Source organism: Rhinoderma darwinii, chromosome 4 (assembly GCF_050947455.1).
Source record: "Rhinoderma darwinii isolate aRhiDar2 chromosome 4, aRhiDar2.hap1, whole genome shotgun sequence".
Taxonomy (NCBI): domain Eukaryota; kingdom Metazoa; phylum Chordata; class Amphibia; order Anura; family Rhinodermatidae; genus Rhinoderma; species Rhinoderma darwinii.
This window is the reverse complement of record NC_134690.1, coordinates 5,012,823-5,037,965: the sequence shown is the minus strand read 5'-3', so window position 1 is coordinate 5,037,965 and position 25,143 is coordinate 5,012,823. Positions and strand designations below refer to the sequence as shown.

Here is a 25,143-nt window from a genome sequence, read left to right as displayed (position 1 = left end):
GAAACTTGGATATTGATTGTTCAGCAACCCACAACCCGCAAGCCATGCAGAAACGAATTGAGAAAAATAATCCAGCCAATTAGTGGCAACAAAAAAAATTCCATGTTTCTGCCCTGTCTCGAACAGGGGACCTTTCGCGTGTAAGGCGAACGTGATAACCACTACACTACAGAAACTTGGATATTGATTGTTCCGCAACCCACAACCCGCAAGCCATGCAGAAACGAATTGAGAAAAAGAATCCAGCCAATTAGTGGCAACAAAAAAAATTCCATGTTTCTGCCTTGTCTCGAACAGGGGACCTTTCGCGTGTAAGGCGAACGTGATAACCACTACACTACAGAAACTTCCCCTTGATACAAAAACCCACCATTGCAGAAACCAAAGTTTGACAAATTTAAAGGCTTTCTTTGTGTTGAAAGGAACACATAGTTCCTTGTTTCTGCCCAGTTTCGAACAGGGGACCTTTCGCGTGTAAGGCGAACGTGATAACCACTACACTACAGAAACTTCCCCTTGATACAAAAACCCACCATTGCAGAAACCAAAGTTTGACAAATTTAAAGGCTTTCTTTGTGTTGAAAGGAACACATAGTTCCTTGTTTCTGCCCAGTTTCGAACAGGGGACCTTTCGCGTGTAAGGCGAACGTGATAACCACTACACTACAGAAACTTGGATATTGATTGTTCTGCAACCCGCAAGCCATGCAGAAACGAATTGAGAAAAATAATCCAGCCAATTAGCGGCAACAAAAAAAATTCCATGTTTCTGCCCTGTCTCGAACAGGTGACCTTTCGCGTGTTAGGCGAACGTGATAACCACTACACTACAGAAACTTCCCCTTGATACAAAAACCCACCATTGCAGAAACCAAAGTTTGACAAATTTAAAGGCTTTCTTTGTGTTAAAAGGAACACATAGTTCCTTGTTTCTGCCCAGTTTCGAACAGGTGACCTTTCGCGTGTAAGGCGAACATGATAACCACTACACTACAGAAACTTGGATATTGATTGTTCCGCAACCCACAACCCGCAAGCCATGCAGAAACGAATTGAGAAAAATAATCCAGCCAATTAGTGGCAACAAAAAAAATTCCATGTTTCTGCCCTGTCTCGAACAGGGGACCTTTCGCGTGTTAGGCGAACGTGATAACCACTACACTACAGAAACTTGGATATTGATTGTTCCGCAACCCACAACCCGCAAGCCATGCAGAAACGAATTGAGAAAAAGAATCCAGCCAATTAGTGGCAACCAAAAAAATACCATGTTTCTGCCCTGTCTCGAACAGGGGACCTTTCGCGTGTAAGGCGAACGTGATAACCACTACACTACAGAAACTTGGATATTGATTGTTCCGCAACCCACAACCCGCAAGCCATGCAGAAACGAATTGAGAAAAATAATCCAGCCAATTAGTGGCAACAAAAAAAATTCCATGTTTCTGCCCTGTCTCGAACAGGGGACCTTTCGCGTGTTAGGCGTACGTGATAACCACTACACTACAGAAACTTGGATATTGATTGTTCCGCAACTCACAACCCGCAAGCCATGCAGAAACGAATTGAGAAAAATAATCCAGCCAATTAGCGGCAACAAAAAAAATTCCATGTTTCTGCCCAGTTTCGAACAGGGGACCTTTCGCGTGTAAGGCGAACGTGATAACCACTACACTACAGAAACTTGGATATTGATTGTTCTGCAACCCGCAACCCGCAAGCCATGCAGAAACGAATTGAGAAAAATAATCCAGCCAATTAGTGGCAACAAAAAAAATTCCATGTTTCTGCCCTGTCTCGAACAGGGGACCTTTCGCGTGTAAGGCGAACGTGATAACCACTACACTACAGAAACTTGGATATTGATTGTTCCGCAACCCACAACCCGCAAGCCATGCAGAAACGAATTGAGAAAAATAATCCAGCCAATTAGTGGCAACAAAAAAAATACCTTGTTTCTGCCCTGTCTCGAACAGGGGACCTTTCGCGTGTTAGGCGAACGTGATAACCACTACACTACAGAAACTTGGATATTGATTGTTCCGCAAATCCACAACCCGCAAGCCATGCAGAAACGAATTGAGAAAAAGAATCCAGCCAATTAGTGGCAACAAAAAAAATTCCATGTTTCTGCCCTGTCTCGAACAGGGGACCTTTCGCGTGTTAGGCGAACGTGATAACCACTACACTACAGAAACTTGGATATTGATTGTTCAGCAACCCACAACCCGCAAGCCATGCAGAAACGAATTGAGAAAAATAATCCAGCCAATTAGTGGCAACAAAAAAAATTCCATGTTTCTGCCCTGTCTCGAACAGGGGACCTTTCGCGTGTAAGGCGAACGTGATAACCACTACACTACAGAAACTTGGATATTGATTGTTCCGCAACCCACAACCCGCAAGCCATGCAGAAACGAATTGAGAAAAAGAATCCAGCCAATTAGTGGCAACAAAAAAAATTCCATGTTTCTGCCTTGTCTCGAACAGGGGACCTTTCGCGTGTAAGGCGAACGTGATAACCACTACACTACAGAAACTTCCCCTTGATACAAAAACCCACCATTGCAGAAACCAAAGTTTGACAAATTTAAAGGCTTTCTTTGTGTTAAAAGGAAGACATAGTTCCTTGTTTCTGGCCAGTTTCGAACAGGGGACCTTTCGCGTGTGAGGCGAACGTGATAACCACTACACTACAGAAACTTGGATATTGATTGTTCTGCAACCCACAACCCGCAAGCCATGCAGAAACGAATTGAGAAAAATAATCCAGCCAATTAGTGGCAACAAAAAAAATTCCATGTTTCTGCCCTGTCTCGAACAGGGGACCTTTCGCGTGTAAGGCGAACGTGATAACCACTACACTACAGAAACTTCCCCTTGATACAAAAACCCACCATTGCAGAAACCAAAGTTTGACAAATTTAAAGGCTTTCTTTGTGTTAAAAGGAACACATAGTTCCTTGTTTCTGCCCAGTTTCGAACAGGGGACCTTTCGCGTGTAAGGCGAACGTGATAACCACTACACTACAGAAACTTGGATATTGATTGTTCTGCAACCCGCAAGCCATGCAGAAACGAATTGAGAAAAATAATCCAGCCAATTAGCGGCAACAAAAAAAATTCCATGTTTCTGCCCTGTCTCGAACAGGTGACCTTTCGCGTGTTAGGCGAACGTGATAACCACTACACTACAGAAACTTGGATATTGATTGTTCCGCAACCCACAACCCGCAAGCCATGCAGAAACGAATTGAGAAAAATAATCCAGCCAATTAGTGGCAACAAAAAAAATTCCATGTTTCTGCCCTGTCTCGAACAGGGGACCTTTCGCGTGTAAGGCGAACGTGATAACCACTACACTACAGAAACTTGGATATTGATTGTTCCGCAACCCACAACCCGCAAGCCATGCAGAAACGAATTGAGAAAAATAATCCAGCCAATTAGTGGCAACAAAAAAAATACCTTGTTTCTGCCCTGTCTCGAACAGGGGACCTTTCGCGTGTTAGGCGAACGTGATAACCACTACACTACAGAAACTTGGATATTGATTTTTCCGCAAATCCACAACCCGCAAGCCATGCAGAAACGAATTGAGAAAAAGAATCCAGCCAATTAGTGGCAACAAAAAAAATTCCATGTTTCTGCCCTGTCTCGAACAGGGGACCTTTCGCGTGTTAGGCGAACGTGATAACCACTACACTACAGAAACTTGGATATTGATTGTTCCGCAAATCCACAACCCGCAAGCCATGCAGAAACGAATTGAGAAAAAGAATCCAGCCAATTAGTGGCAACAAAAAAAATTCCATGTTTCTGCCCTGTCTCGAACAGGGGACCTTTCGCGTGTTAGGCGAACGTGATAACCACTACACTACAGAAACTTGGATATTGATTGTTCCGCAACCCACAACCCGCAAGCCATGCAGAAACGAATTGAGAAAAATAATCCAGCCAATTAGTGGCAACAAAAAAAATACCTTGTTTCTGCCCTGTCTCGAACAGGGGACCTTTCGCGTGTTAGGCGAACGTGATAACCACTACACTACAGAAACTTGGATATTGATTGTTCCGCAAATCCACAACCCGCAAGCCATGCAGAAACGAATTGAGAAAAAGAATCCAGCCAATTAGTGGCAACAAAAAAAATTCCATGTTTCTGCCCTGTCTCGAACAGGGGACCTTTCGCGTGTAAGGCGAACGTGATAACCACTACACTACAGAAACTTCCCCTTGATACAAAAACCCACCATTGCAGAAACCAAAGTTTGACAAATTTAAAGGCTTTCTTTGTGTTGAAAGGAACACATAGTTCCTTGTTTCTGCCCAGTTTCGAACAGGGGACCTTTCGCGTGTAAGGCGAACGTGATAACCACTCCACTACAGAAACTTGGATATTGATTGTTCTGCAACCCGCAAGCCATGCAGAAACGAATTGAGAAAAATAATCCAGCCAATTAGCGGCAACAAAAAAAATTCCATGTTTCTGCCCTGTCTCGAACAGGTGACCTTTCGCGTGTTAGGCGAACGTGATAACCACTACACTACAGAAACTTGGATATTGATTGTTCCGCAACCCACAACCCGCAAGCCATGCAGAAACGAATTGAGAAAAATAATCCAGCCAATTAGTGGCAACAAAAAAAATTCCATGTTTCTGCCCTGTCTCGAACAGGGGACCTTTCGCGTGTAAGGCGAACGTGATAACCACTACACTACAGAAACTTGGATATTGATTGTTCCACAACCCACAACCCGCAAGCCATGCAGAAACGAATTGAGAAAAATAATCCAGCCAATTAGTGGCAACAAAAAAAATACCTTGTTTCTGCCCTGTCTCGAACAGGGGACCTTTCGCGTGTTAGGCGAACGTGATAACCACTACACTACAGAAACTTGGATATTGATTGTTCCGCAAATCCACAACCCGCAAGCCATGCAGAAACGAATTGAGAAAAAGAATCCAGCCAATTAGTGGCAACAAAAAAAATTCCATGTTTCTGCCCTGTCTCGAACAGGGGACCTTTCGCGTGTTAGGCGAACGTGATAACCACTACACTACAGAAACTTGGATATTGATTGTTCCGCAACCCACAACCCGCAAGCCATGCAGAAACGAATTGAGAAAAATAATCCAGCCAATTAGTGGCAACAAAAAAAATACCTTGTTTCTGCCCTGTCTCGAACAGGGGACCTTTCGCGTGTTAGGCGAACGTGATAACCACTACACTACAGAAACTTGGATATTGATTGTTCCGCAAATCCACAACCCGCAAGCCATGCAGAAACGAATTGAGAAAAAGAATCCAGCCAATTAGTGGCAACAAAAAAAATTCCATGTTTCTGCCCTGTCTCGAACAGGGGACCTTTCGCGTGTAAGGCGAACGTGATAACCACTACACTACAGAAACTTCCCCTTGATACAAAAACCCACCATTGCAGAAACCAAAGTTTGACAAATTTAAAGGCTTTCTTTGTGTTGAAAGGAACACATAGTTCCTTGTTTCTGCCCAGTTTCGAACAGGGGACCTTTCGCGTGTAAGGCGAACGTGATAACCACTACACTACAGAAACTTGGATATTGATTGTTCTGCAACCCGCAAGCCATGCAGAAACGAATTGAGAAAAATAATCCAGCCAATTAGCGGCAACAAAAAAAATTCCATGTTTCTGCCCTGTCTCGAACAGGTGACCTTTCGCGTGTTAGGCGAACGTGATAACCACTACACTACAGAAACTTCCCCTTGATACAAAAACCCACCATTGCAGAAACCAAAGTTTGACAAATTTAAAGGTTTTCTTTGTGTTAAAAGGAACACATAGTTCCTTGTTTCTGCCCAGTTTCGAACAGGTGACCTTTCGCGTGTAAGGCGAACATGATAACCACTACACTACAGAAACTTGGATATTGATTGTTCCGCAACCCACAACCCGCAAGCCATGCAGAAACGAATTGAGAAAAATAATCCAGCCAATTAGTGGCAACAAAAAAAATTCCATGTTTCTGCCCTGTCTCGAACAGGGGACCTTTCGCGTGTTAGGCGAACGTGATAACCACTACACTACAGAAACTTGGATATTGATTGTTCCGCAACCCACAACCCGCAAGCCATGCAGAAACGAATTGAGAAAAAGAATCCAGCCAATTAGTGGCAACCAAAAAAATACCATGTTTCTGCCCTGTCTCGAACAGGGGACCTTTCGCGTGTAAGGCGAACGTGATAACCACTACACTACAGAAACTTGGATATTGATTGTTCCGCAACCCACAACCCGCAAGCCATGCAGAAACGAATTGAGAAAAATAATCCAGCCAATTAGTGGCAACAAAAAAAATTCCATGTTTCTGCCCTGTCTCGAACAGGGGACCTTTCGCGTGTTAGGCGTACGTGATAACCACTACACTACAGAAACTTGGATATTGATTGTTCCGCAACTCACAACCCGCAAGCCATGCAGAAACGAATTGAGAAAAATAATCCAGCCAATTAGCGGCAACAAAAAAAATTCCATGTTTCTGCCCAGTTTCGAACAGGGGACCTTTCGCGTGTAAGGCGAACGTGATAACCACTACACTACAGAAACTTGGATATTGATTGTTCTGCAACCCGCAACCCGCAAGCCATGCAGAAACGAATTGAGAAAAATAATCCAGCCAATTAGTGGCAACAAAAAAAATTCCATGTTTCTGCCCTGTCTCGAACAGGGGACCTTTCGCGTGTAAGGCGAACGTGATAACCACTACACTACAGAAACTTGGATATTGATTGTTCCGCAACCCACAACCCGCAAGCCATGCAGAAACGAATTGAGAAAAATAATCCAGCCAATTAGTGGCAACAAAAAAAATACCTTGTTTCTGCCCTGTCTCGAACAGGGGACCTTTCGCGTGTTAGGCGAACGTGATAACCACTACACTACAGAAACTTGGATATTGATTGTTCCGCAAATCCACAACCCGCAAGCCATGCAGAAACGAATTGAGAAAAAGAATCCAGCCAATTAGTGGCAACAAAAAAAATTCCATGTTTCTGCCCTGTCTCGAACAGGGGACCTTTCGCGTGTTAGGCGAACGTGATAACCACTACACTACAGAAACTTGGATATTGATTGTTCAGCAACCCACAACCCGCAAGCCATGCAGAAACGAATTGAGAAAAATAATCCAGCCAATTAGTGGCAACAAAAAAAATTCCATGTTTCTGCCCTGTCTCGAACAGGGGACCTTTCGCGTGTAAGGCGAACGTGATAACCACTACACTACAGAAACTTGGATATTGATTGTTCCGCAACCCACAACCCGCAAGCCATGCAGAAACGAATTGAGAAAAAGAATCCAGCCAATTAGTGGCAACAAAAAAAATTCCATGTTTCTGCCTTGTCTCGAACAGGGGACCTTTCGCGTGTAAGGCGAACGTGATAACCACTACACTACAGAAACTTCCCCTTGATACAAAAACCCACCATTGCAGAAACCAAAGTTTGACAAATTTAAAGGCTTTCTTTGTGTTAAAAGGAAGACATAGTTCCTTGTTTCTGGCCAGTTTCGAACAGGGGACCTTTCGCGTGTGAGGCGAACGTGATAACCACTACACTACAGAAACTTGGATATTGATTGTTCTGCAACCCACAACCCGCAAGCCATGCAGAAACGAATTGAGAAAAATAATCCAGCCAATTAGTGGCAACAAAAAAAATTCCATGTTTCTGCCCTGTCTCGAACAGGGGACCTTTCGCGTGTAAGGCGAACGTGATAACCACTACACTACAGAAACTTCCCCTTGATACAAAAACCCACCATTGCAGAAACCAAAGTTTGACAAATTTAAAGGCTTTCTTTGTGTTAAAAGGAACACATAGTTCCTTGTTTCTGCCCAGTTTCGAACAGGGGACCTTTCGCGTGTAAGGCGAACGTGATAACCACTACACTACAGAAACTTGGATATTGATTGTTCTGCAACCCGCAAGCCATGCAGAAACGAATTGAGAAAAATAATCCAGCCAATTAGCGGCAACAAAAAAAATTCCATGTTTCTGCCCTGTCTCGAACAGGTGACCTTTCGCGTGTTAGGCGAACGTGATAACCACTACACTACAGAAACTTGGATATTGATTGTTCCGCAACCCACAACCCGCAAGCCATGCAGAAACGAATTGAGAAAAATAATCCAGCCAATTAGTGGCAACAAAAAAAATTCCATGTTTCTGCCCTGTCTCGAACAGGGGACCTTTCGCGTGTAAGGCGAACGTGATAACCACTACACTACAGAAACTTGGATATTGATTGTTCCGCAACCCACAACCCGCAAGCCATGCAGAAACGAATTGAGAAAAATAATCCAGCCAATTAGTGGCAACAAAAAAAATACCTTGTTTCTGCCCTGTCTCGAACAGGGGACCTTTCGCGTGTTAGGCGAACGTGATAACCACTACACTACAGAAACTTGGATATTGATTGTTCCGCAAATCCACAACCCGCAAGCCATGCAGAAACGAATTGAGAAAAAGAATCCAGCCAATTAGTGGCAACAAAAAAAATTCCATGTTTCTGCCCTGTCTCGAACAGGGGACCTTTCGCGTGTTAGGCGAACGTGATAACCACTACACTACAGAAACTTGGATATTGATTGTTCCGCAAATCCACAACCCGCAAGCCATGCAGAAACGAATTGAGAAAAAGAATCCAGCCAATTAGTGGCAACAAAAAAAATTCCATGTTTCTGCCCTGTCTCGAACAGGGGACCTTTCGCGTGTTAGGCGAACGTGATAACCACTACACTACAGAAACTTGGATATTGATTGTTCCGCAACCCACAACCCGCAAGCCATGCAGAAACGAATTGAGAAAAATAATCCAGCCAATTAGCGGCTACAAAAAAAATTTCATGTTTCTGCCCTGTCTCGAACAGGGGACCTTTCGCGTGTAAGGCGAACGTGATAACCACTACACTACAGAAACTTCCCCTTGATACAAAAACCCACCATTGCAGAAACCAAAGTTTGACAAATTTAAAGGCTTTCTTTGTGTTAAAAGGAAGACATAGTTCCTTGTTTCTGCCCAGTTTCGAACAGGTGACATTTCGCGTGTAAGGCGAACGTGATAACCACTACACTACAGAAACTTGGATATTGATTGTTCCGCAACCCACAACCCGCAAGCCGCAAGCCATGCAGAAACGAATTGAGAAAAATAATCCAGCCAATTAGTGGCAACAAAGAAAATTCCATGTTTCTGCCCTGTCTCGAACAGGGGACCTTTCGCGTGTTAGGCGAACGTGATAACCACTACACTACAGAAACTTGGATATTGATTGTTCCGCAACCCACAACCCGCAAGCCATGCAGAAACGAATTGAGAAAAAGAATATAGCCAATTAGTGGCAACCAAAAAAATACCATGTTTCTGCCCTGTCTCGAACAGGGGACCTTTCGCGTGTAATGCGAACGTGATAACCACTACACTACAGAAACTTGGATATTGATTGTTCCGCAACCCACAACCCGCAAGCCATGCAGAAACGAATTGAGAAAAATAATCCAGCCAATTAGTGGCAACAAAAAAAATTCCATGTTCCTGCCCTGTCTCGAACAGGGGACCTTTCGCGTGTTAGGCGTACGTGATAACCACTACACTACAGAAACTTGGATATTGATTGTTCCGCAACTCACAACCCGCAAGCCATGCAGAAACGAATTGAGAAAAATAATCCAGCCAATTAGCGGCAACAAAAAAAATTCCATGTTTCTGCCCAGTTTCGAACAGGGGACCTTTCGCGTGTAAGGCGAACGTGATAACCACTACACTACAGAAACTTGGATATTGATTGTTCTGCAACCCGCAACCCGCAAGCCATGCAGAAACGAATTGAGAAAAATAATCCAGCCAATTAGTGGCAACAAAAAAAATTCCATGTTTCTGCCCTGTCTCGAACAGGGGACCTTTCGCGTGTAAGGCGAACGTGATAACCACTACACTACAGAAACTTGGATATTGATTGTTCCGCAACCCACAACCCGCAAGCCATGCAGAAACGAATTGAGAAAAATAATCCAGCCAATTAGTGGCAACAAAAAAAATACCTTGTTTCTGCCCTGTCTCGAACAGGGGACCTTTCGCGTGTTAGGCGAACGTGATAACCACTACACTACAGAAACTTGGATATTGATTGTTCAGCAACCCACAACCCGCAAGCCATGCAGAAACGAATTGAGAAAAATAATCCAGCCAATTAGTGGCAACAAAAAAAATTCCATGTTTCTGCCCTGTCTCGAACAGGGGACCTTTCGCGTGTAAGGCGAACGTGATAACCACTACACTACAGAAACTTCCCCTTGATACAAAAACCCACCATTGCAGAAACCAAAGTTTGACAAATTTAAAGGCTTTCTTTGTGTTAAAAGGAAGACATAGTTCCTTGTTTCTGGCCAGTTTCGAACAGGGGACCTTTCGCGTGTGAGGCGAACGTGATAACCACTACACTACAGAAACTTGGATATTGATTGTTCTGCAACCCACAACCCGCAAGCCATGCAGAAACGAATTGAGAAAAATAATCCAGCCAATTAGTGGCAACAAAAAAAATTCCATGTTTCTGCCCTGTCTCGAACAGGGGACCTTTCGCGTGTAAGGCGAACGTGATAACCACTACACTACAGAAACTTCCCCTTGATACAAAAACCCACCATTGCAGAAACCAAAGTTTGACAAATTTAAAGGCTTTCTTTGTGTTAAAAGGAACACATAGTTCCTTGTTTCTGCCCAGTTTCGAACAGGGGACCTTTCGCGTGTAAGGCGAACGTGATAACCACTACACTACAGAAACTTGGATATTGATTGTTCTGCAACCCGCAAGCCATGCAGAAACGAATTGAGAAAAATAATCCAGCCAATTAGCGGCAACAAAAAAAATTCCATGTTTCTGCCCTGTCTCGAACAGGTGACCTTTCGCGTGTTAGGCGAACATGATAACCACTACACTACAGAAACTTGGATATTGATTGTTCCGCAACCCACAACCCGCAAGCCATGCAGAAACGAATTGAGAAAAAGAATCCAGCCAATTAGTGGCAACAAAAAAAATTCCATGTTTCTGCCTTGTCTCGAACAGGGGACCTTTCGCGTGTAAGGCGAACGTGATAACCACTACACTACAGAAACTTCCCCTTGATACAAAAACCCACCATTGCAGAAACCAAAGTTTGACAAATTTAAAGGCTTTCTTTGTGTTAAAAGGAACACATAGTTCCTTGTTTCTGCCCAGTTTCGAACAGGGGACCTTTCGCGTGTGAGGCGAACGTGATAACCACTACACTACAGAAACTTGGATATTGATTGTTCCGCAACCCACAACCCGCAAGCCATGCAGAAACGAATTGAGAAAAAGAATCCAGCCAATTAGTGGCAACATAAAAAATTCCATGTTTCTGCCCTGTCTCGAACAGGGGACCTTTCGCGTGTTAGGCGAACGTGATAACCACTACACTACAGAAACTTGGATATTGATTGTTCCGCAACCCACAACCCGCAAGCCATGCAGAAACTAATTGAGAAAAAGAATCCAGCCAATTAGTGGCAACATAAAAAATTCCATGTTTCTGCCCTGTCTCGAACAGGGGACATTTCGCGTGTAAGGCGAACGTGATAAACACTACACTACAGAAACTTGGATATTGATTGTTCAGCAACCCACAACCCGCAAGCAATGCAGAAACGAATTGAGAAAAATAATCCAGCCAATTAGTGGCAACAAAAAAAATTCCGTGTTTCTGCCCTGTCTCGAACAGGGGACCTTTCGCGTGTTAGGCGAACGTGATAACCACTACACTACAGAAACTTCCCCTTGATACAAAAACCCACCATTGCAGAAACCAAAGTTTGACAAATTTAAAGGCTTTCTTTGTGTTAAAAGGAAGACATAGTTCCTTGTTTCTGCCCTGTCTCGAACAGGGGACCTTTCGCGTGTTAGGCGAACGTGATAACCACTACACTACAGAAACTTGGATATTGATTGTTCCGCAACCCACAACCCGCAAGCCATGCAGAAACGAATTGAGAAAAAGAATCCAGCCAATTAGTGGCAACATAAAAAATTCCATGTTTCTGCCCTGTCTCGAACAGGGGACCTTTCGCGTGTAAGGCGAACGGGATAACCACTACACTACAGAAACTTGGATATTGATTGTTCCGCAACCCACAACCCGCAAGCCATGCAGAAACGAATTGAGAAAAAGAATCCAGCCAATTAGTGGCAACAAAAAAAATTCCATGTTTCTGCCCTGTCTCGAACAGGGGACCTTTCGCGTGTAAGGCGAACGTGATAAACACTACACTACAGAAACTTGGATATTGATTGTTCAGCAACCCACAACCCGCAAGCCATGCAGAAACGAATTGAGAAAAATAATCCAGCCAATTAGTGCCAACAAAAAAAATTCCATGTTTCTGCCCTGTCTCGAACAGGGGACCGTTCGCGTGTAAGGCGAACGTGATAACCACTACACTACAGAAACTTGAATATTGATTGTTCCGCAACCCACAACCCGCAAGCCATGCAGAAACGAATTGAGAAAAAGAATCCAGCCAATTAGTGCCAACAAAAAAAATTCCATGTTTCTGCCCTGTCTCGAACAGGGGACCTTTCGCGTGTTAGGCGAACGTGATAACCACTACACTACAGAAACTTCCCCTTGATACAAAAACCCACCATTGCAGAAACCAAAGTTTGACAAATTTAAAGGCTTTCTTTGTGTTAAAAGGAAGACATAGTTCCTTGTTTCTGCCCTGTCTCGAACAGGGGACCTTTCGCGTGTTAGGCGAACGTGATAACCACTACACTACAGAAACTTGGATATTGATTGTTCCGCAACCCACAACCCGCAAGCCATGCAGAAACGAATTGAGAAAAAGAATCCAGCCAATTAGTGCCAACAAAAAAAATTCCATGTTTCTGCCCTGTCTCGAACAGGGGACCTTTCGCGTGTTAGGCGAACGTGATAACCACTACACTACAGAAACTTGGATATTGATTGTTCCGCAACCCACAACCCGCAAGCCATGCAGAAACGAATTGAGAAAAAGAATCCAGCCAATTAGTGGCAACATAAAAAATTCCATGTTTCTGCCCTGTCTCGAACAGGGGACCTTTCGCGTGTAAGGCGAACGTGATAACCACTACACTACAGAAACTTGGATATTGATTGTTCCGCAACCCACAACCCGCAAGCCATGCAGAAACGAATTGAGAAAAAGAATCCAGCCAATTAGTGCCAACAAAAAAAATTCCATGTTTCTGCCCTGTCTCGAACAGGGGACCTTTCACGTGTAAGGCGAACGTGATAACCACTACACTACAGAAACTTGGATATTGATTGTTCCGCAACCCACAACCCGCAAGCCATGCAGAAACGAATTGAGAAAAAGAATCCAGCCAATTAGTGGCAACATAAAAAATTCCATGTTTCTGCCCTGTCTCGAACAGGGGACCTTTCGCGTGTAAGGCGAACGTGATAACCACTACACTACAGAAACTTGGATATTGATTGTTCCGCAACCCACAACCCGCAAGCCATGCAGAAACGAATTGAGAAAAAGAATCCAGCCAATTAGTGCCAACAAAAAAAATTCCATGTTTCTGCCCTGTCTCGAACAGGGGACCTTTCACGTGTAAGGCGAACGTGATAAACACTACACTACAGAAACTTGGATATTGATTGTTCAGCAACCCACAACCCGCAAGCCATGCAGAAACGAATTGAGAAAAATAATCCAGCCAATTAGTGCCAACAAAAAAAATTCCATGTTTCTGCCCTGTCTCGAACAGGGGACCTTTCGCGTGTTAGGCGAACGTGATAACCACTACACTACAGAAACTTCCCCTTGATACAAAAACCCACCATTGCAGAAACCAAAGTTTGACAAATTTAAAGGCTTTCTTTGTGTTAAAAGGAAGACATAGTTCCTTGTTTCTGCCCTGTCTCGAACAGGGGACCTTTCGCGTGTTAGGCGAACGTGATAACCACTACACTACAGAAACTTGGATATTGATTGTTCCGCAACCCACAACCCGCAAGCCATGCAGAAACGAATTGAGAAAAAGAATCCAGCCAATTAGTGCCAACAAAAAAAATTCCATGTTTCTGCCCTGTCTCGAACAGGGGACCTTTCGCGTGTTAGGCGAACGTGATAACCACTACACTACAGAAACTTGGATATTGATTGTTCCGCAACCCACAACCCGCAAGCCATGCAGAAACGAATTGAGAAAAAGAATCCAGCCAATTAGTGGCAACATAAAAAATTCCATGTTTCTGCCCTGTCTCGAACAGGGGACCTTTCGCGTGTAAGGCGAACGTGATAACCACTACACTACAGAAACTTGGATATTGATTGTTCCGCAACCCACAACCCGCAAGCCATGCAGAAACGAATTGAGAAAAAGAATCCAGCCAATTAGTGCCAACAAAAAAAATTCCATGTTTCTGCCCTGTCTCGAACAGGGGACCTTTCACGTGTAAGGCGAACGTGATAACCACTACACTACAGAAACTTGGATATTGATTGTTCCGCAACCCACAACCCGCAAGCCATGCAGAAACGAATTGAGAAAAAGAATCCAGCCAATTAGTGGCAACATAAAAAATTCCATGTTTCTGCCCTGTCTCGAACAGGGGACCTTTCGCGTGTAAGGCGAACGTGATAACCACTACACTACAGAAACTTGGATATTGATTGTTCCGCAACCCACAACCCGCAAGCCATGCAGAAACGAATTGAGAAAAAGAATCCAGCCAATTAGTGCCAACAAAAAAAATTCCATGTTTCTGCCCTGTCTCGAACAGGGGACCTTTCACGTGTAAGGCGAACGTGATAAACACTACACTACAGAAACTTGGATATTGATTGTTCAGCAACCCACAACCCGCAAGCCATGCAGAAACGAATTGAGAAAAATAATCCAGCCAATTAGTGCCAACAAAAAAAATTCCATGTTTCTGCCCTGTCTCGAACAGGGGACCTTTCGCGTGTTAGGCGAACGTGATAACCACTACACTACAGAAACTTCCCCTTGATACAAAAACCCACCATTGCAGAAACCAAAGTTTGACAAATTTAAAGGCTTTCTTTGTGTTAAAAGGAACACATAGTTCCTTGTTTCTGCCCAGTTTCGAACAGGGGACCTTTCGCGTGTGAGGCGAACGTGATAACCACTACACTACAGAAACTTGGATATTGATTGTTCCGCAACCCACAACCCGCAAGCCATGCAGAAACGAATTGAGAAAAAGAATCCAGCCAATTAGTGGCAACATAAAAAATTCCATGTTTCTGCCCTGTCTCGAACAGGGGACCTTTCGCGTGTTAGGCGAACGTGATAACCACTACACTACAGAAACTTGGATATTGATTGTTCCGCAACCCACAACCCGCAAGCCATGCAGAAACTAATTGAGAAAAAGAATCCAGCCAATTAGTGGCAACATAAAAAATTCCATGTTTCTGCCCTGTCTCGAACAGGGGACATTTCGCGTGTAAGGCGAACGTGATAAACACTACACTACAGAAACTTGGATATTGATTGTTCAGCAACCCACAACCCGCAAGCCATGCAGAAACGAATTGAGAAAAATAATCCAGCCAATTAGTGGCAACAAAAAAAATTCCGTGTTTCTGCCCTGTCTCGAACAGGGGACCTTTCGCGTGTTAGGCGAACGTGATAACCACTACACTACAGAAACTTCCCCTTGATACAAAAACCCACCATTGCAGAAACCAAAGTTTGACAAATTTAAAGGCTTTCTTTGTGTTAAAAGGAAGACATAGTTCCTTGTTTCTGCCCTGTCTCGAACAGGGGACCTTTCGCGTGTTAGGCGAACGTGATAACCACTACACTACAGAAACTTGGATATTGATTGTTCCGCAACCCACAACCCGCAAGCCATGCAGAAACGAATTGAGAAAAAGAATCCAGCCAATTAGTGCCAACAAAAAAAATTCCATGTTTCTGCCCTGTCTCGAACAGGGGACCTTTCGCGTGTTAGGCGAACGTGATAACCACTACACTACAGAAACTTGGATATTGATTGTTCCGCAACCCACAACCCGCAAGCCATGCAGAAACGAATTGAGAAAAAGAATCCAGCCAATTAGTGGCAACATAAAAAATTCCATGTTTCTGCCCTGTCTCGAACAGGGGACCTTTCGCGTGTAAGGCGAACGTGATAACCACTACACTACAGAAACTTGGATATTGATTGTTCCGCAACCCACAACCCGCAAGCCATGCAGAAACGAATTGAGAAAAAGAATCCAGCCAATTAGTGCCAACAAAAAAAATTCCATGTTTCTGCCCTGTCTCGAACAGGGGACCTTTCGCGTGTAAGGCGAACGTGATAAACACTACACTACAGAAACTTGGATATTGATTGTTCAGCAACCCACAACCCGCAAGCCATGCAGAAACGAATTGAGAAAAATAATCCAGCCAATTAGTGCCAACAAAAAAAATTCCATGTTTCTGCCCTGTCTCGAACAGGGGACCTTTCGCGTGTTAGGTGAACGTGATAACCACTACACTACAGAAACTTCCCCTTGATACAAAAACCCACCATTGCAGAAACCAAAGTTTGACAAATTTAAAGGCTTTCTTTGTGTTAAAAGGAAGACATAGTTCCTTGTTTCTGCCCTGTCTCGAACAGGGGACCTTTCGCGTGTTAGGCGAACGTGATAACCACTACACTACAGAAACTTGGATATTGATTGTTCCGCAACCCACAACCCGCAAGCCATGCAGAAACGAATTGAGAAAAAGAATCCAGCCAATTAGTGCCAACAAAAAAAATTCCATGTTTCTGCCCTGTCTCGAACAGGGGACCTTTCGCGTGTTAGGCGAACGTGATAACCACTACACTACAGAAACTTGGATATTGATTGTTCCGCAACCCACAACCCGCAAGCCATGCAGAAACGAATTGAGAAAAAGAATCCAGCCAATTAGTGGCAACATAAAAAATTCCATGTTTCTGCCCTGTCTCGAACAGGGGACCTTTCGCGTGTAAGGCGAACGTGATAACCACTACACTACAGAAACTTGGATATTGATTGTTCCGCAACCCACAACCCGCAAGCCATGCAGAAACGAATTGAGAAAAAGAATCCAGCCAATTAGTGCCAACAAAAAAAATTCCATGTTTCTGCCCTGTCTCGAACAGGGGACCTTTCGCGTGTAAGGCGAACGTGATAAACACTACACTACAGAAACTTGGATATTGATTGTTCAGCAACCCACAACCCGCAAGCCATGCAGAAACGAATTGAGAAAAATAATCCAGCCAATTAGTGCCAACAAAAAAAATTCCATGTTTCTGCCCTGTCTCGAACAGGGGACCGTTCGCGTGTAAGGCGAACGTGATAACCACTACACTACAGAAACTTGAATATTGATTGTTCCGCAACCCACAACCCGCAAGCCATGCAGAAACGAATTGAGAAAAAGAATCCAGCCAATTAGTGCCAACAAAAAAAATTCCATGTTTCTGCCCTGTCTCGAACAGGGGACCTTTCGCGTGTTAGGCGAACGTGATAACCACTACACTACAGAAACTTCCCCTTGATACAAAAACCCACCATTGCAGAAACCAAAGTTTGACAAATTTAAAGGCTTTCTTTGTGTTAAAAGGAACACATAGTTCCTTGTTTCTGCCCAGTTTCGAACAGGGGACCTTTCGCGTGTGAGGCGAACGTGATAACCACTACACTACAGAAACTTGGATATTGATTGTTCCGCAACCCACAACCCGCAAGCCATGCAGAAACGAATTGAGAAAAAGAATCCAGCCAATTAGTGCCAACAAAAAAAATTCCATGTTTCTGCCCTGTCTCGAACAGGGGACCTTTCGCGTGTTAGGCGAACGTGATAACCACTACACTACAGAAACTTGGATATTGATTGTTCCGCAACCCACAACCCGCAAGCCATGCAGAAACGAATTGAGAAAAAGAATCCAGCCAATTAGTGGCAACATAAAAAATTCCATGTTTCTGCCCTGTCTCGAACAGGGGACATTTCGCGTGTAAGGCGAACGTGATAAACACTACACTACAGAAACTTGGATATTGATTGTTCAGCAACCCACAACCCGCAAGCCATGCAGAAACGAATTGAGAAAAATAATCCAGCCAATTAGTGGCAACAAAAAAAATTCCATGTTTCTGCCCTGTCTCGAACAGGGGACCTTTCGCGTGTTAGGCGAACGTGATAACCACTACACTACAGAAACTTGGATATTGATTGTTCCGCAACCCACAACCCGCAAGCCATGCAAAAACTAATTGAGAAAAAGAATCCAGCCAATTAGTGGCAACATAAAAAATTCCATGTTTCTGCCCTGTCTCGAACAGGGGACATTTCGCGTGTAAGGCGAACGTGATAAACACTACACTACAGAAACTTGGATATTGATTGTTCAGCAACCCACAACCCGCAAGCCATGCAGAAACGAATTGAGAAAAATAATCCAGCCAATTAGTGGCAACAAAAAAAATTCCATGTTTCTGCCCTGTCTCGAACAGGGGACCTTTCGCGTGTTAGGCGAACGTGATAACCACTACACTACAGAAACTTCCCCTTGATACAAAAACCCACCATTGCAGAAACCAAAGTTTGACAAATTGAAAGGCTTTCTTTGTGTTAAAAGGAACACATAGTTCCTTGTTTCTGCCCAGTTTCGAACAGGGGACCTTTCGCGTGTGAGGCGAACGTGATAACCACTACACTACAGAAACTTGGATATTGATTGTTCCGCAACCCACAACCCGCAAGCCATGCAGAAACGAATTGAGAAAAAGAATCCAGCCAATTAGTGCCAACAAAAAAAATTCCATGTTTCTGCCCTGTCTCGAACAGGGGACCTTTCGCGTGTTAGGCGAACGTGATAACCACTACACTACAGAAACTTGGATATTGATTGTTCCGCAACCCACAACCCGCAAGCCATGCAGAAACGAATTGAGAAAAAGAATCCAGCCAATTAGTGGCAACATAAAAAATTCCATGTTTCTGCCCTGTCTCGAACAGGGGACATTTCGCGTGTAAGGCGAACGTGATAAACACTACACTACAGAAACTTGGATATTGATTGTTCAGCAACCCACAACCCGCAAGCCATGCAGAAACGAATTGAGAAAAAGAATCCAGCCAATTAGTGCCAACAAAAAAAATTCCATGTTTCTGCCCTGTCTCGAACAGGGGACCTTTCGCGTGTTAGGCGAACGTGATAACCACTACACTACAGAAACTTCCCCTTGATACAAAAACCCACCATTGCAGAAACCAAAGTTTGACAAATTTAAAGGCTTTCTTTGTGTTAAAAGGAACACATAGTTCCTTGTTTCTGCCCAGTTTCGAACAGGGGACCTTTCGCGTGTGAGGCGAACGTGATAACCACTACACTACAGAAACTTGGATATTGATTGTTCCGCAACCCACAACCCGCAAGCCATGCAGAAACGAATTGAGAAAAAGAATCCAGCCAATTAGTGCCAACAAAAAAAATTCCATGTTTCTGCCCTGTCTCGAACAGGGGACCTTTCGCGTGTTAGGCGAACGTGATAACCACTACACTACAGAAACTTGGATATTGATTGTTCCGCAACCCACAACCCGCAAGCCATGCAGAAACGAATTGAGAAAAAGAATCCAGCCAATTAGTGGCAACATAAAAAATTCCACGTTTCTGCCCTGTCTCGAACAGGGGACATTTCGCGTGTAAGGCGAACGTGATAAACACTACACTACAGAAACTTGGATATTGATTGTTCAGCAACCCACAACCCGCAAGCCATGCAGAAACGAATTGAGAAAAATAATCCAGCCAATTAGTGGCAACAAAAAAAATTCCATGTTTCTGCCCTGTCTCGAACAGGGGACCTTTCGCGTGTTAGGCGAACGTGATAACCACTACACTACAGAAACTTGGATATTGATTGTTCCGCAACCCACAACCCGCAAGCCATGCAAAAACTAATTGAGAAAAAGAATCCAGCCAATTAGTGGCAACATAAAAAATTCCATGTTTCTGCCCTGTCTCGAACAGGGGACATTTCGCGTGTAAGGCGAACGTGATAAACACTACACTACAGAAACTTGGATATTGATTGTTCAGCAACCCACAACCCGCAAGCCATGCAGAAACGAATTGAGAAAAATAATCCAGCCAATTAGTGGCAACAAAAAAAATTCCATGTTTCTGCCCTGTCTCGAACAGGGGACCTTTCGCGTGTTAGGCGAACGTGATAACCACTACACTACAGAAACTTCCCCTTGATACAAAAACCCACCATTGCAGAAACCAAAGTTTGACAAATTGAAAGGCTTTCTTTGTGTTAAAAGGAACACATAGTTCCTTGTTTCTGCCCAGTTTCGAACAGGGGACCTTTCGCGTGTGAGGCGAACGTGATAACCACTACACTACAGAAACTTGGATATTGATTGTTCCGCAACCCACAACCCGCAAGCCATGCAGAAACGAATTGAGAAAAAGAATCCAGCCAATTAGTGCCAACAAAAAAAATTCCATGTTTCTGCCCTGTCTCGAACAGGGGACCTTTCGCGTGTTAGGCGAACGTGATAACCACTACACTACAGAAACTTGGATATTGATTGTTCCGCAACCCACAACCCGCAAGCCATGCAGAAACGAATTGAGAAAAAGAATCCAGCCAATTAGTGGCAACATAAAAAATTCCATGTTTCTGCCCTGTCTCGAACAGGGGACATTTCGCGTGTAAGGCGAACGTGATAAACACTACACTACAGAAACTTGGATATTGATTGTTCAGCAACCCACAACCCGCAAGCCATGCAGAAACGAATTGAGAAAAATAATCCAGCCAATTAGTGGCAACAAAAAAAATTCCATGTTTCTGCCCTGTCTCGAACAGGGGACCTTTCGCGTGTTAGGCGAACGTGATAACCACTACACTACAGAAACTTCCCCTTGATACAAAAACCCACCATTGCAGAAACCAAAGTTTGACAAATTTAAAGGCTTTCTTTGTGTTAAAAGGAACACATAGTTCCTTGTTTCTGCCCAGTTTCGAACAGGGGACCTTTCGCGTGTGAGGCGAACGTGATAACCACTACACTACAGAAACTTGGATATTGATTGTTCCGCAACCCACAACCCGCAAGCCATGCAGAAACGAATTGAGAAAAAGAATCCAGCCAATTAGTGCCAACAAAAAAAATTCCATGTTTCTGCCCTGTCTCGAACAGGGGACCTTTCGCGTGTAAGGCGAACGTGATAACCACTACACTACAGAAACTTGGATATTGATTGTTCCGCAACCCACAACCCGCAAGCCATGCAGAAACGAATTGAGAAAAATAATCCAGCCAATTAGTGCCAACAAAAAAAATTCCATGTTTCTGCCCTGTCTCGAACAGGGGACCTTTCGCGTGTTAGGCGAACGTGATAACCACTACACTACAGAAACTTCCCCTTGATACAAAAACCCACCATTGCAGAAACCAAAGTTTGACAAATTTAAAGGCTTTCTTTGTGTTAAAAGGAACACATAGTTCCTTGTTTCTGCCCAGTTTCGAACAGGGGACCTTTCGCGTGTGAGGCGAACGTGATAACCACTACACTACAGAAACTTGGATATTGATTGTTCCGCAACCCACAACCCGCAAGCCATGCAGAAACGAATTGAGAAAAAGAATCCAGCCAATTAGTGCCAACAAAAAAAATTGCATGTTTCTGCCCTGTCTCGAACAGGGGACCTTTCGCGTGTTAGGCGAACGTGATAACCACTACACTACAGAAACTTCCCCTTGATACAAAAACCCACCATTGCAGAAACCAAAGTTTGACAAATTTAAAGGCTTTCTTTGTGTTAAAAGGAACACATAGTTCCTTGTTTCTGCCCAGTTTCGAACAGGGGACCTTTCGCGTGTGAGGCGAACGTGATAACCACTACACTACAGAAACTTGGATATTGATTGTTCCGCAACCCACAACCCGCAAGCCATGCAGAAACGAATTGAGAAAAAGAATCCAGCCAATTAGTGCCAACAAAAAAAATTCCATGTTTCTGCCCTGTCTCGAACAGGGGACCTTTCGCGTGTAAGGCGAACGTGATAACCACTACACTACAGAAACTTCCCCTTGATACAAAAACCCACCATTGCAGAAACCAAAGTTTGACAAATTGAAAGGCTTTCTTTGTGTTAAAAGGAAGACATAGTTCCATGTTTCTGCCCTGTCTCGAACAGGGGACCTTTCGCGTGTTAGGCGAACGTGATAACCACTACACTACAGAAACTTGGATATTGATTGTTCCGCAACCCACAACCCGCAAGCCATGCAGAAACGAATTGAGAAAAAGAATCCAGCCAATTAGTGCCAACAAAAAAAATTCCATGTTTCTGCCCTGTCTCGAACAGGGGACCTTTCGCGTGTAAGGCGAACGTGATAACCACTACACTACAGAAACTTGGATATTGATTGTTCCGCAACCCACAACCCGCAAGCCATGCAGAAACGAATTGAGAAAAAGAATCCAGCCAATTAGTGCCAACAAAAAAAATTGCATGTTTCTGCCCTGTCTCGAACAGGGGACCTTTCGCGTGTTAGGCGAACGTGATAACCACTACACTACAGAAACTTCCCCTTGATACAAAAACCCACCATTGCAGAAACCAAAGTTTGACAAATTGAAAGGCTTTCTTTGTGTTAAAAGGAAGACATAGTTCCATGTTTCTGCCCTGTCTCGAACAGGGGACCTTTCGCGTGTTAGGCGAACGTGATAACCACTACACTACAGAAACTTGGATATTGATTGTTCCGCAACCCACAACCCGCAAGCCATGCAGAAACGAATTGAGAAAAAGAATCCAGCCAATTAGTGGCAACATAAAAAATTCCATGTTTCTGCCCTGTCTCGAACAGGGGACCTTTCGCGTGTTAGGCGAACGTGATAACCACTACACTACAGAAACTTGGATATTGATTGTTCCGCAACCCACAACCCGCAAGCCATGCAGAAACGAATTGAGAAAAAGAATCCAGCCAATTAGTGCCAACAAAAAAAATTCCATGTTTCTGCCCTGTCTCGAACAGGGGACCTTTCGCGTGTAAGGCGAACGTGATAACCACTACACTACAGAAACTTGGATATTGATTGTTCCGCAACCCACAACCCGCAAGCCATGCAGAAACGAATTGAGAAAAATAATCCAGCCAATTAGTGCCAACAAAAAAAATTCCATGTTTCTGCCCTGTCTCGAACAGGGGACCTTTCGCGTGTAAGGCGAACGTGATAACCACTACACTACAGAAACTTGGATATTGATTGTTCCGCAACCCACAACCCGCAAGCCATGCAGAAACGAATTGAGAAAAAGAATCCAGCCAATTAGTGCCAACAAAAAAAATTCCGTGTTTCTGCCTTGTCTCGAACAGGGGACCTTTCGCGTGTTAGGCGAACGTGATAACCAATACACTACAGAAACTTCCCCTTGATACAAACACCCACCATTGCAGAAACCAAAGTTTGACAAATTTAAAGGCTTTCTTTGTGTTAAAAGGAAGACATAGTTCCATGTTTCTGCCAAGTTTCGAACAGGGGACCTTTCGCGTGTAAGGCGAACGTGATAACCACTACACTACAGAAACTTGGATATTGATTGTTCTGCGTTCTGCAACCCGCAACCCACAAGCCATGCAGAAACGAATTGAGAAAAAGAATCCAGCCAATTAGTGCCAACAAAAAAAATTCCATGTTTCTGCCCTGTCTCGAACAGGGGACCTTTCGCGTGTAAGGCGAACGTGATAACCACTACACTACAGAAACTTGGATATTGATTGTTCCGCAACACAAAACCCGCAAGCCATGCAGAAACGAATTGAGAAAAAGAATCCAGCCAATTAGTGCCAACAAAAAAAATTCCATGTTTCTGCCCTGTCTCGAACAGGGGACCTTTCGCGTGTTAGGCGAACGTGATAACCACTACACTACAGAAACTTCCCCTTGATACAAAAACCCACCATTGCAGAAACCAAAGTTTGACAAATTTAAAGGCTTTCTTTGTGTTAAAAGGAACACATAGTTCCTTGTTTCTGCCCAGTTTCGAACAGGGGACCTTACGCGTGTAAGGCGAACGTGATAACCACTACACTACAGAAACTTGGATATTGATTGTTCTGCAACCCACAACCCGCAAGCCATGCAGAAACGAATTGAGAAAAAGAATCCAGCCAATTAGTGGCAACCAAAAAAATACCATGTTTCTGCCCTGTCTCGAACAGGGGACCTTTCGCGTGTAAGGCGAACGTGATAACCACTACACTACAGAAACTTGGACATTGATTGTTCCGCAACCCACAACCCGCAAGCCATGCAGAAACGAATTGAGAAAAATAATCCAGCCAATTAGTGCCAACAAAAGAAATTCCATGTTTCTGCCCTGTCTCGAACAGGGGACCGTTCGCGTGTAAGGCGAACGTGATAACCACTACACTACAGAAACTTGAATATTGATTGTTCCGCAACCCACAACCCGCAAGCCATGCAGAAACGAATTGAGAAAAAGAATCCAGCCAATTAGTGCCAACAAAAAAAATTCCATGTTTCTGCCCTGTCTCGAACAGGGGACCTTTCGCGTGTTAGGCGAACGTGATAACCACGACACTACAGAAACTTCCCCTTGATACAAAAACCCACCATTGCAGAAACCAAAGTTTGACAAATTGAAAGGCTTTCTTTGTGTTAAAAGGAACACATAGTTCCTTGTTTCTGCCCTGTCTCGAACAGGGGACCTTTCGCATGTTAGGCGAACGTGATAACCACTACACTACAGAAACTTGGATATTGATTGTTCCGCAACCCACAACCCACAAGCCATGCAGAAACGAATTGAGAAAAAGAATCCAGCCAATTAGTGCCAACAAAAAAAATTCCATGCTTCTGCCCTGTCTCGAACAGGGGACCTTTCGCGTGTTAGGCGAACGTGATAACCACTACACTACAGAAACTTGGATATTGATTGTTCCGCAACCCACAACCCGCAAGCCATGCAGAAACGAATTGAGAAAAAGAATCCAGCCAATTAGTGGCAACATAAAAAATTCCATGTTTCT

General features: G+C 43.9%; 74 non-coding genes across 74 annotated transcripts; all 74 read right to left on the bottom strand.

Moving 5' to 3' along the window:
* Positions 1-103: 103 nt before the first annotated feature.
* TRNAV-UAC (transfer RNA valine (anticodon UAC)) lies at positions 104-176 on the bottom strand. Its single transcript has one exon. It is a non-coding gene; the product is annotated as a tRNA-Val (tRNA).
* A 98-nt stretch (positions 177-274) lies between these two features.
* On the bottom strand, positions 275-347 carry TRNAV-UAC (transfer RNA valine (anticodon UAC)). The gene has a single exon. It is a non-coding gene; the product is annotated as a tRNA-Val (tRNA).
* Positions 348-437: 90 nt separating this feature from the next.
* TRNAV-UAC (transfer RNA valine (anticodon UAC)) lies at positions 438-510 on the bottom strand. The gene has a single exon. It is a non-coding gene; the product is annotated as a tRNA-Val (tRNA).
* A 90-nt stretch (positions 511-600) lies between these two features.
* TRNAV-UAC (transfer RNA valine (anticodon UAC)) lies at positions 601-673 on the bottom strand. The gene has a single exon. It is a non-coding gene; the product is annotated as a tRNA-Val (tRNA).
* Positions 674-1,098: 425 nt separating this feature from the next.
* TRNAV-AAC (transfer RNA valine (anticodon AAC)) lies at positions 1,099-1,171 on the bottom strand. Its single transcript has one exon. It is a non-coding gene; the product is annotated as a tRNA-Val (tRNA).
* A 98-nt stretch (positions 1,172-1,269) lies between these two features.
* TRNAV-UAC (transfer RNA valine (anticodon UAC)) lies at positions 1,270-1,342 on the bottom strand. The gene has a single exon. It is a non-coding gene; the product is annotated as a tRNA-Val (tRNA).
* A 269-nt stretch (positions 1,343-1,611) lies between these two features.
* On the bottom strand, positions 1,612-1,684 carry TRNAV-UAC (transfer RNA valine (anticodon UAC)). The gene has a single exon. It is a non-coding gene; the product is annotated as a tRNA-Val (tRNA).
* A 98-nt stretch (positions 1,685-1,782) lies between these two features.
* TRNAV-UAC (transfer RNA valine (anticodon UAC)) lies at positions 1,783-1,855 on the bottom strand. Its single transcript has one exon. It is a non-coding gene; the product is annotated as a tRNA-Val (tRNA).
* A 98-nt stretch (positions 1,856-1,953) lies between these two features.
* TRNAV-AAC (transfer RNA valine (anticodon AAC)) lies at positions 1,954-2,026 on the bottom strand. Its single transcript has one exon. It is a non-coding gene; the product is annotated as a tRNA-Val (tRNA).
* Positions 2,027-2,125: 99 nt separating this feature from the next.
* On the bottom strand, positions 2,126-2,198 carry TRNAV-AAC (transfer RNA valine (anticodon AAC)). The gene has a single exon. It is a non-coding gene; the product is annotated as a tRNA-Val (tRNA).
* Positions 2,199-2,296: 98 nt separating this feature from the next.
* Positions 2,297-2,369, bottom strand: TRNAV-UAC (transfer RNA valine (anticodon UAC)). Its single transcript has one exon. It is a non-coding gene; the product is annotated as a tRNA-Val (tRNA).
* Positions 2,370-2,467: 98 nt separating this feature from the next.
* TRNAV-UAC (transfer RNA valine (anticodon UAC)) lies at positions 2,468-2,540 on the bottom strand. The gene has a single exon. It is a non-coding gene; the product is annotated as a tRNA-Val (tRNA).
* Positions 2,541-2,801: 261 nt separating this feature from the next.
* On the bottom strand, positions 2,802-2,874 carry TRNAV-UAC (transfer RNA valine (anticodon UAC)). The gene has a single exon. It is a non-coding gene; the product is annotated as a tRNA-Val (tRNA).
* Positions 2,875-2,964: 90 nt separating this feature from the next.
* TRNAV-UAC (transfer RNA valine (anticodon UAC)) lies at positions 2,965-3,037 on the bottom strand. Its single transcript has one exon. It is a non-coding gene; the product is annotated as a tRNA-Val (tRNA).
* Positions 3,038-3,299: 262 nt separating this feature from the next.
* On the bottom strand, positions 3,300-3,372 carry TRNAV-UAC (transfer RNA valine (anticodon UAC)). The gene has a single exon. It is a non-coding gene; the product is annotated as a tRNA-Val (tRNA).
* A 98-nt stretch (positions 3,373-3,470) lies between these two features.
* On the bottom strand, positions 3,471-3,543 carry TRNAV-AAC (transfer RNA valine (anticodon AAC)). Its single transcript has one exon. It is a non-coding gene; the product is annotated as a tRNA-Val (tRNA).
* A 99-nt stretch (positions 3,544-3,642) lies between these two features.
* Positions 3,643-3,715, bottom strand: TRNAV-AAC (transfer RNA valine (anticodon AAC)). Its single transcript has one exon. It is a non-coding gene; the product is annotated as a tRNA-Val (tRNA).
* A 99-nt stretch (positions 3,716-3,814) lies between these two features.
* TRNAV-AAC (transfer RNA valine (anticodon AAC)) lies at positions 3,815-3,887 on the bottom strand. Its single transcript has one exon. It is a non-coding gene; the product is annotated as a tRNA-Val (tRNA).
* A 98-nt stretch (positions 3,888-3,985) lies between these two features.
* TRNAV-AAC (transfer RNA valine (anticodon AAC)) lies at positions 3,986-4,058 on the bottom strand. Its single transcript has one exon. It is a non-coding gene; the product is annotated as a tRNA-Val (tRNA).
* Positions 4,059-4,157: 99 nt separating this feature from the next.
* On the bottom strand, positions 4,158-4,230 carry TRNAV-UAC (transfer RNA valine (anticodon UAC)). Its single transcript has one exon. It is a non-coding gene; the product is annotated as a tRNA-Val (tRNA).
* A 90-nt stretch (positions 4,231-4,320) lies between these two features.
* On the bottom strand, positions 4,321-4,393 carry TRNAV-UAC (transfer RNA valine (anticodon UAC)). Its single transcript has one exon. It is a non-coding gene; the product is annotated as a tRNA-Val (tRNA).
* Positions 4,394-4,655: 262 nt separating this feature from the next.
* TRNAV-UAC (transfer RNA valine (anticodon UAC)) lies at positions 4,656-4,728 on the bottom strand. Its single transcript has one exon. It is a non-coding gene; the product is annotated as a tRNA-Val (tRNA).
* A 98-nt stretch (positions 4,729-4,826) lies between these two features.
* TRNAV-AAC (transfer RNA valine (anticodon AAC)) lies at positions 4,827-4,899 on the bottom strand. The gene has a single exon. It is a non-coding gene; the product is annotated as a tRNA-Val (tRNA).
* A 99-nt stretch (positions 4,900-4,998) lies between these two features.
* TRNAV-AAC (transfer RNA valine (anticodon AAC)) lies at positions 4,999-5,071 on the bottom strand. The gene has a single exon. It is a non-coding gene; the product is annotated as a tRNA-Val (tRNA).
* Positions 5,072-5,169: 98 nt separating this feature from the next.
* On the bottom strand, positions 5,170-5,242 carry TRNAV-AAC (transfer RNA valine (anticodon AAC)). The gene has a single exon. It is a non-coding gene; the product is annotated as a tRNA-Val (tRNA).
* A 99-nt stretch (positions 5,243-5,341) lies between these two features.
* On the bottom strand, positions 5,342-5,414 carry TRNAV-UAC (transfer RNA valine (anticodon UAC)). The gene has a single exon. It is a non-coding gene; the product is annotated as a tRNA-Val (tRNA).
* A 90-nt stretch (positions 5,415-5,504) lies between these two features.
* Positions 5,505-5,577, bottom strand: TRNAV-UAC (transfer RNA valine (anticodon UAC)). The gene has a single exon. It is a non-coding gene; the product is annotated as a tRNA-Val (tRNA).
* A 596-nt stretch (positions 5,578-6,173) lies between these two features.
* On the bottom strand, positions 6,174-6,246 carry TRNAV-UAC (transfer RNA valine (anticodon UAC)). The gene has a single exon. It is a non-coding gene; the product is annotated as a tRNA-Val (tRNA).
* Positions 6,247-6,515: 269 nt separating this feature from the next.
* On the bottom strand, positions 6,516-6,588 carry TRNAV-UAC (transfer RNA valine (anticodon UAC)). The gene has a single exon. It is a non-coding gene; the product is annotated as a tRNA-Val (tRNA).
* Positions 6,589-6,686: 98 nt separating this feature from the next.
* Positions 6,687-6,759, bottom strand: TRNAV-UAC (transfer RNA valine (anticodon UAC)). The gene has a single exon. It is a non-coding gene; the product is annotated as a tRNA-Val (tRNA).
* A 441-nt stretch (positions 6,760-7,200) lies between these two features.
* On the bottom strand, positions 7,201-7,273 carry TRNAV-UAC (transfer RNA valine (anticodon UAC)). The gene has a single exon. It is a non-coding gene; the product is annotated as a tRNA-Val (tRNA).
* Positions 7,274-7,371: 98 nt separating this feature from the next.
* On the bottom strand, positions 7,372-7,444 carry TRNAV-UAC (transfer RNA valine (anticodon UAC)). The gene has a single exon. It is a non-coding gene; the product is annotated as a tRNA-Val (tRNA).
* A 261-nt stretch (positions 7,445-7,705) lies between these two features.
* TRNAV-UAC (transfer RNA valine (anticodon UAC)) lies at positions 7,706-7,778 on the bottom strand. Its single transcript has one exon. It is a non-coding gene; the product is annotated as a tRNA-Val (tRNA).
* Positions 7,779-7,868: 90 nt separating this feature from the next.
* Positions 7,869-7,941, bottom strand: TRNAV-UAC (transfer RNA valine (anticodon UAC)). The gene has a single exon. It is a non-coding gene; the product is annotated as a tRNA-Val (tRNA).
* Positions 7,942-8,203: 262 nt separating this feature from the next.
* On the bottom strand, positions 8,204-8,276 carry TRNAV-UAC (transfer RNA valine (anticodon UAC)). Its single transcript has one exon. It is a non-coding gene; the product is annotated as a tRNA-Val (tRNA).
* Positions 8,277-8,889: 613 nt separating this feature from the next.
* On the bottom strand, positions 8,890-8,962 carry TRNAV-UAC (transfer RNA valine (anticodon UAC)). Its single transcript has one exon. It is a non-coding gene; the product is annotated as a tRNA-Val (tRNA).
* Positions 8,963-9,401: 439 nt separating this feature from the next.
* Positions 9,402-9,474, bottom strand: TRNAV-UAC (transfer RNA valine (anticodon UAC)). Its single transcript has one exon. It is a non-coding gene; the product is annotated as a tRNA-Val (tRNA).
* A 269-nt stretch (positions 9,475-9,743) lies between these two features.
* TRNAV-UAC (transfer RNA valine (anticodon UAC)) lies at positions 9,744-9,816 on the bottom strand. The gene has a single exon. It is a non-coding gene; the product is annotated as a tRNA-Val (tRNA).
* Positions 9,817-9,914: 98 nt separating this feature from the next.
* Positions 9,915-9,987, bottom strand: TRNAV-UAC (transfer RNA valine (anticodon UAC)). The gene has a single exon. It is a non-coding gene; the product is annotated as a tRNA-Val (tRNA).
* A 269-nt stretch (positions 9,988-10,256) lies between these two features.
* TRNAV-UAC (transfer RNA valine (anticodon UAC)) lies at positions 10,257-10,329 on the bottom strand. Its single transcript has one exon. It is a non-coding gene; the product is annotated as a tRNA-Val (tRNA).
* Positions 10,330-10,590: 261 nt separating this feature from the next.
* On the bottom strand, positions 10,591-10,663 carry TRNAV-UAC (transfer RNA valine (anticodon UAC)). The gene has a single exon. It is a non-coding gene; the product is annotated as a tRNA-Val (tRNA).
* A 90-nt stretch (positions 10,664-10,753) lies between these two features.
* TRNAV-UAC (transfer RNA valine (anticodon UAC)) lies at positions 10,754-10,826 on the bottom strand. The gene has a single exon. It is a non-coding gene; the product is annotated as a tRNA-Val (tRNA).
* A 262-nt stretch (positions 10,827-11,088) lies between these two features.
* On the bottom strand, positions 11,089-11,161 carry TRNAV-UAC (transfer RNA valine (anticodon UAC)). The gene has a single exon. It is a non-coding gene; the product is annotated as a tRNA-Val (tRNA).
* Positions 11,162-11,251: 90 nt separating this feature from the next.
* Positions 11,252-11,324, bottom strand: TRNAV-CAC (transfer RNA valine (anticodon CAC)). Its single transcript has one exon. It is a non-coding gene; the product is annotated as a tRNA-Val (tRNA).
* Positions 11,325-12,098: 774 nt separating this feature from the next.
* TRNAV-UAC (transfer RNA valine (anticodon UAC)) lies at positions 12,099-12,171 on the bottom strand. The gene has a single exon. It is a non-coding gene; the product is annotated as a tRNA-Val (tRNA).
* Positions 12,172-12,269: 98 nt separating this feature from the next.
* Positions 12,270-12,342, bottom strand: TRNAV-UAC (transfer RNA valine (anticodon UAC)). The gene has a single exon. It is a non-coding gene; the product is annotated as a tRNA-Val (tRNA).
* A 98-nt stretch (positions 12,343-12,440) lies between these two features.
* Positions 12,441-12,513, bottom strand: TRNAV-UAC (transfer RNA valine (anticodon UAC)). The gene has a single exon. It is a non-coding gene; the product is annotated as a tRNA-Val (tRNA).
* A 603-nt stretch (positions 12,514-13,116) lies between these two features.
* On the bottom strand, positions 13,117-13,189 carry TRNAV-UAC (transfer RNA valine (anticodon UAC)). The gene has a single exon. It is a non-coding gene; the product is annotated as a tRNA-Val (tRNA).
* Positions 13,190-13,287: 98 nt separating this feature from the next.
* Positions 13,288-13,360, bottom strand: TRNAV-UAC (transfer RNA valine (anticodon UAC)). Its single transcript has one exon. It is a non-coding gene; the product is annotated as a tRNA-Val (tRNA).
* Positions 13,361-13,458: 98 nt separating this feature from the next.
* Positions 13,459-13,531, bottom strand: TRNAV-UAC (transfer RNA valine (anticodon UAC)). Its single transcript has one exon. It is a non-coding gene; the product is annotated as a tRNA-Val (tRNA).
* A 774-nt stretch (positions 13,532-14,305) lies between these two features.
* TRNAV-UAC (transfer RNA valine (anticodon UAC)) lies at positions 14,306-14,378 on the bottom strand. Its single transcript has one exon. It is a non-coding gene; the product is annotated as a tRNA-Val (tRNA).
* A 98-nt stretch (positions 14,379-14,476) lies between these two features.
* Positions 14,477-14,549, bottom strand: TRNAV-UAC (transfer RNA valine (anticodon UAC)). The gene has a single exon. It is a non-coding gene; the product is annotated as a tRNA-Val (tRNA).
* Positions 14,550-14,647: 98 nt separating this feature from the next.
* TRNAV-UAC (transfer RNA valine (anticodon UAC)) lies at positions 14,648-14,720 on the bottom strand. Its single transcript has one exon. It is a non-coding gene; the product is annotated as a tRNA-Val (tRNA).
* Positions 14,721-15,152: 432 nt separating this feature from the next.
* Positions 15,153-15,225, bottom strand: TRNAV-CAC (transfer RNA valine (anticodon CAC)). Its single transcript has one exon. It is a non-coding gene; the product is annotated as a tRNA-Val (tRNA).
* A 945-nt stretch (positions 15,226-16,170) lies between these two features.
* Positions 16,171-16,243, bottom strand: TRNAV-UAC (transfer RNA valine (anticodon UAC)). The gene has a single exon. It is a non-coding gene; the product is annotated as a tRNA-Val (tRNA).
* A 98-nt stretch (positions 16,244-16,341) lies between these two features.
* TRNAV-UAC (transfer RNA valine (anticodon UAC)) lies at positions 16,342-16,414 on the bottom strand. The gene has a single exon. It is a non-coding gene; the product is annotated as a tRNA-Val (tRNA).
* Positions 16,415-17,017: 603 nt separating this feature from the next.
* TRNAV-UAC (transfer RNA valine (anticodon UAC)) lies at positions 17,018-17,090 on the bottom strand. Its single transcript has one exon. It is a non-coding gene; the product is annotated as a tRNA-Val (tRNA).
* A 98-nt stretch (positions 17,091-17,188) lies between these two features.
* TRNAV-UAC (transfer RNA valine (anticodon UAC)) lies at positions 17,189-17,261 on the bottom strand. Its single transcript has one exon. It is a non-coding gene; the product is annotated as a tRNA-Val (tRNA).
* A 98-nt stretch (positions 17,262-17,359) lies between these two features.
* TRNAV-UAC (transfer RNA valine (anticodon UAC)) lies at positions 17,360-17,432 on the bottom strand. The gene has a single exon. It is a non-coding gene; the product is annotated as a tRNA-Val (tRNA).
* Positions 17,433-17,693: 261 nt separating this feature from the next.
* On the bottom strand, positions 17,694-17,766 carry TRNAV-CAC (transfer RNA valine (anticodon CAC)). The gene has a single exon. It is a non-coding gene; the product is annotated as a tRNA-Val (tRNA).
* A 945-nt stretch (positions 17,767-18,711) lies between these two features.
* TRNAV-CAC (transfer RNA valine (anticodon CAC)) lies at positions 18,712-18,784 on the bottom strand. Its single transcript has one exon. It is a non-coding gene; the product is annotated as a tRNA-Val (tRNA).
* Positions 18,785-19,387: 603 nt separating this feature from the next.
* TRNAV-CAC (transfer RNA valine (anticodon CAC)) lies at positions 19,388-19,460 on the bottom strand. Its single transcript has one exon. It is a non-coding gene; the product is annotated as a tRNA-Val (tRNA).
* Positions 19,461-20,405: 945 nt separating this feature from the next.
* TRNAV-CAC (transfer RNA valine (anticodon CAC)) lies at positions 20,406-20,478 on the bottom strand. The gene has a single exon. It is a non-coding gene; the product is annotated as a tRNA-Val (tRNA).
* Positions 20,479-21,081: 603 nt separating this feature from the next.
* Positions 21,082-21,154, bottom strand: TRNAV-CAC (transfer RNA valine (anticodon CAC)). Its single transcript has one exon. It is a non-coding gene; the product is annotated as a tRNA-Val (tRNA).
* A 98-nt stretch (positions 21,155-21,252) lies between these two features.
* TRNAV-UAC (transfer RNA valine (anticodon UAC)) lies at positions 21,253-21,325 on the bottom strand. Its single transcript has one exon. It is a non-coding gene; the product is annotated as a tRNA-Val (tRNA).
* Positions 21,326-21,586: 261 nt separating this feature from the next.
* Positions 21,587-21,659, bottom strand: TRNAV-CAC (transfer RNA valine (anticodon CAC)). Its single transcript has one exon. It is a non-coding gene; the product is annotated as a tRNA-Val (tRNA).
* Positions 21,660-21,920: 261 nt separating this feature from the next.
* Positions 21,921-21,993, bottom strand: TRNAV-CAC (transfer RNA valine (anticodon CAC)). Its single transcript has one exon. It is a non-coding gene; the product is annotated as a tRNA-Val (tRNA).
* Positions 21,994-22,091: 98 nt separating this feature from the next.
* On the bottom strand, positions 22,092-22,164 carry TRNAV-UAC (transfer RNA valine (anticodon UAC)). The gene has a single exon. It is a non-coding gene; the product is annotated as a tRNA-Val (tRNA).
* A 261-nt stretch (positions 22,165-22,425) lies between these two features.
* Positions 22,426-22,498, bottom strand: TRNAV-UAC (transfer RNA valine (anticodon UAC)). Its single transcript has one exon. It is a non-coding gene; the product is annotated as a tRNA-Val (tRNA).
* Positions 22,499-23,101: 603 nt separating this feature from the next.
* On the bottom strand, positions 23,102-23,174 carry TRNAV-UAC (transfer RNA valine (anticodon UAC)). Its single transcript has one exon. It is a non-coding gene; the product is annotated as a tRNA-Val (tRNA).
* Positions 23,175-23,272: 98 nt separating this feature from the next.
* Positions 23,273-23,345, bottom strand: TRNAV-UAC (transfer RNA valine (anticodon UAC)). The gene has a single exon. It is a non-coding gene; the product is annotated as a tRNA-Val (tRNA).
* A 439-nt stretch (positions 23,346-23,784) lies between these two features.
* On the bottom strand, positions 23,785-23,857 carry TRNAV-UAC (transfer RNA valine (anticodon UAC)). Its single transcript has one exon. It is a non-coding gene; the product is annotated as a tRNA-Val (tRNA).
* A 432-nt stretch (positions 23,858-24,289) lies between these two features.
* On the bottom strand, positions 24,290-24,362 carry TRNAV-UAC (transfer RNA valine (anticodon UAC)). Its single transcript has one exon. It is a non-coding gene; the product is annotated as a tRNA-Val (tRNA).
* A 98-nt stretch (positions 24,363-24,460) lies between these two features.
* On the bottom strand, positions 24,461-24,533 carry TRNAV-UAC (transfer RNA valine (anticodon UAC)). Its single transcript has one exon. It is a non-coding gene; the product is annotated as a tRNA-Val (tRNA).
* Between the last annotated feature and the right edge of the window lie 610 nt (positions 24,534-25,143).